Here is a 4036-nt window from a genome sequence, read left to right on the forward strand (position 1 = left end):
TCGCTCCTCGTGTTTACCGTGCGTTAAAGTTGCGCGTCCGTGGCTCTCGCAGCTCTTGCGCGCCCGGTCGCAGAGAGGAGTACGCAACCTCGACCGCACTTTCCCTGCAGGCTTCCTTCCGACTCGAAGTCCTGCGGCGGTCTCAACGAGGTGCCACATCCTCAATGCAGTCGGTCGCCCCCGTTTCGGTTGGGCTCTGGCACGACGGTCGCCACCGTCTCGCCCTTGAGTGGCCGCTGTTGGCGCTCGCTGTGAGGTGTTCAGCGTGCTGTCTGTGTTGCCGACGCGGTCAAAACGAGTCGACGGCTCACGTTCCCTTGTGCGCCGAAGGCTCTCTTGATATGTGATCCGACCCTCAGACAGACGAAGCCAAGGGAAGACCCAAGGCCGCAATGTGCGTTCAAAGAATCAGTGCTCAGTGTGTCCTGCAATTCACACCAAGTCTCGCAGCTGGCTGCGTTCTTCATCGACCCGAGAACCGAGTGATCCACCGCTTAGAGTCGTGAAAAAGTGTTTGTTCAATTCCGTACAGTCAAAACCAAACGTTTCTGGCACTCGGCCAAACAGTGGCCAAGAAGGGCGCTTTTCAGCGCACGCTTGGACTCCAAAACTCTGCCGCGCCTTTTTCGGCTGCCGCAAATCGAGCAAACGGTGTGTTTCGGACGGCGTTTCGCTTCCGCTACTTGCGAGTGCTTTCGTGGTCCACCCCTCTATAAATACTCGGGAGGCGTCGAAGCCGGTTCTCCAAGCCGGACCCGTAGGTATCGTTGTGTGCTCGCTCTCATTGGCCCGCCTAACCAGAAAATGCCTGCGGTACACCCATTTGGATAAGAGTGCACGCAGATGCGGGCCTCGACGGCTACACATTTCCTCGGGCGGCCGCCTCCCGGCCTCCGTGGAGCGCGGGATGCACGGTCCCATCGACAAGCCTCTCCCGTTTTTACCGTGGCGTCGCGGTTCACCACGGCGGGCGGGTCGGTCTCCTCCGCATAAAAAGGGGGACCCCCGCTTTTTGTTCCACGAAATCGCACAAGCTTTTTTCGCATCCACGGTTTGCCACCGCACACCAAAATGCCGATCCGGCTGCTTACTTTAGCCAACAGGTGGAGCCAGGCGCGCCGTACTTGCGCGGCACTTCCCACGTCCACCGAAGTCGGTGCCAAGGACCACTTTCGGCGCCGGAGCCGCGTACGAGCCTACTCGAGGCGGAAGAACGAAGCCAGCAAGGGCCTGGCCGCAAGTGCGTTCAATTGTCGGGACGTCCAAGTCCCTCGTTCTTCCGTGCTTCCTCTTTCGGCAAGTCGTTGCGGCACCTTCCCAAAGCGCGCAGACCCGCTAATCGCGACGAGCGCGACGTGGCCGTGCCGCCTTTCCCTCGGCAGCAAGCAAAACGCCTGGCAACGTCGACGCTCCCCTAACCGCGATCTCGCACCGTGTTTCGTGTGGCGAATTCAAAAGCCGGCCGGCGCTGCTGCAACCATTACGGTCGGTACGCATACGCCGCGGAGGGCGGGACGGTCATCGGAGCGTGCGGTTCCTCCATCGAGTACTGCGCACCTCGGCCGTCGCATCGCCGTGCCATGACCGGCCGCGCGTCAACGCGAACCGGTGCCAGCGAGATCCCTCGCCTGCAAGAACCGACCGGCAGCCTCCGTCACCCGAGGACGCGGAGGCGCTTGCCGCGGACGGCGGGACGGTATGCACTGGTGCACAGCGGACCCGTCACATCGCCAGTTCCTTGACCGACCGCCGACGCTTGTGCCGTTCCTCTCGTACTTGGCAGTCGCCGCGCGATTGTCGGGTCTCGTTCTTGCACGCTCGAACGGTCGGGAGGGCACTCGGCTGGCGTTTCGGGAACGCGCAGCCTCGCCTTCTACCGACGTAACCACGACTCGCCGTTCGCGCTCCGCCGCTCCTGTTTACAGTACTAGGCGGTCCCGCAGCGGTCGGGTCGCGCATTTCGAGCGCTTCGAGCCACGGTGCAGTGGCGGGTCGAAAGCCGACCTATGAGTGCGTTGCGCCGTTTGTACCCGCGTCCGCCACCTGGCCGACCGTCCAAGGTCGCGGTGTTGGCGTCCGCTGGGCGCAACAATTTGTCACGGGGTGCCGCTCCACATTCAGGCAGCCCCGTGGGGAAAAGCCGACCCCGCGTCCAAACGGGGTCAGCGGCAGAAAGTGTCGGGCGCAGACGCAGCCGAGGCGCTCACCCTTCACAATCCGTTAATGATCCTTCCGCAGGTTCACCTACGGAAACCTTGTTACGACTTTTACTTCCTCTAAATGATCAAGTTTGGTCATCTTTCCAACAGACCGGCGCAACCGAAAGGCCGCGCCGGACATCGGTCCGAAGACCTCACTAAATCATTCAATCGGTAGTAGCGACGGGCGGTGTGTACAAAGGGCAGGGACGTAATCAACGCGAGCTTATGACTCGCGCTTACTGGGAATTCCTCGTTCAAGGGGAACAATTGCAAGCCCCTATCCCAATCACGAAAGAAGTTCCACGGGTTACCCAGTCTTTTCAGACAGGGATAAAGACACGCTGCTTCCTTCAGTGTAGCGCGCGTGCGGCCCCGGACATCTAAGGGCATCACAGACCTGTTATTGCTCTGTTTCGTGCGGCTAGGAGCCGCTTGTCCCTCTAAGAAGGTTGTAAGGTGCTGGGAACCCCGCACCTATTTAATAGGCTAGAGTCTCGTTCGTTATCGGAATTAACCAGACAAATCGCTCCACCAACTAAGAACGGCCATGCACCACCATCCACCGAATCAAGAAAGAGCTCTCAATCTGTCAATCCTCCCAGTGTCCGGGCCGGGTAAGTTTTCCCGTGTTGAGTCAAATTAAGCCGCAGGCTCCACTCCTGGTGGTGCCCTTCCGTCAATTCCTTTAAGTTTCAGCTTTGCAACCATACTTCCCCCGGAACCCAAATACTTTGGTTTCCCGGAAGCTGCCCGCCGAGTCATTTGAGTAACTCAGGCGGATCGCTGGTTGGCATCGTTTATGGTCAGAACTAGGGCGGTATCTGATCGCCTTCGAACCTCTGACTTTCGTTCTTGATCAATGAAAACATTCTTGGCAAATGCTTTCGCAGTAGTTCGTCTTGCGACGGTCCAAGAATTTCACCTCTAGCGCCGCAATACGAATGCCCCCGTCCGTCCCTCTTAATCATTACCTCGTATTCCAAAAACCAACAGAACAGAAACGAGGTCTTGTTCTATTATTCCATGCAAGTTTATTCAGGCGACTCGCCTGCGTTGAGCACTCTAATTTTTTCAAAGTAAAAGCACCGGCCATCTCGAGGCACACAATGAAGTGCACCAAGAAAGAACCGGCATGATGTTCAGTCCGAGCCGTCGCATCGGGTAGATGCACTACTCGTCTGGAACTGAGATCCAACTACGAGCTTTTTAACCGCAGCAGCTTTAGTATACGCTATTGGAGCTGGAATTACCGCGGCTGCTGGCACCAGACTTGCCCTCCAATTGATCCTCGTTAAAGGATTTAGAGTGTACTCATTTCAATTACGGGGCCTCAAAAGAGTCCCGTATTGTTATTTTTCGTCACTACCTCCCCGTGCCGGGAGTGGGTAATTTGCGCGCCTGCTGCCTTCCTTGGATGTGGTAGCCGTTTCTCAGGCTCCCTCTCCGGAATCGAACCCTGATTCTCCGTTACCCGTAACAACCATGGTAAGCAAGTAACCTACCATCGAAAGTTGATAAGGCAGACACTTGAAAGAAACGTCGCCGGCTCGTGGCCATGCGATCAGCACAAAGTTATCCAGAGTCACCACACAATACGGGCCGAAACCCGATCGATCTTGGTCTAATAAAAGCACCCGTTACCCAAAGGGCTCCAGGCTCACTGCATGTATTAGCTCTAGAATTGCCACAGTTATCCAAGTAGGAAGAAACGATCTAAGGAACCATAACTGATTTAATGAGCCATTCGCGGTTTCGCCTTATTTCGGCATGTACTTAGACATGCATGGCTTAATCTTTGAGACAAGCATATGATTACTGGCAGGATCAACCAGGTA

The 4036-nt window shown here is 56.8% G+C and overlaps 2 non-coding genes across 2 annotated transcripts; both read right to left on the reverse strand.

The window, feature by feature from the left end:
* Positions 1 to 349: 349 nt before the first annotated feature.
* Positions 350 to 502, reverse strand: LOC142790316 (5.8S ribosomal RNA). Its single transcript, XR_012889427.1, has one exon. It is a non-coding gene; the product is annotated as a 5.8S ribosomal RNA (ribosomal RNA).
* Positions 503 to 2221: 1719 nt separating this feature from the next.
* On the reverse strand, positions 2222 to 4036 carry LOC142790427 (small subunit ribosomal RNA). The gene has a single exon (XR_012889517.1). It is a non-coding gene; the product is annotated as a small subunit ribosomal RNA (ribosomal RNA).

This window comes from Rhipicephalus microplus, unplaced genomic scaffold, assembly GCF_043290135.1.
Source record: "Rhipicephalus microplus isolate Deutch F79 unplaced genomic scaffold, USDA_Rmic scaffold_99, whole genome shotgun sequence".
Lineage (NCBI taxonomy): Eukaryota > Metazoa > Arthropoda > Arachnida > Ixodida > Ixodidae > Rhipicephalus > Rhipicephalus microplus.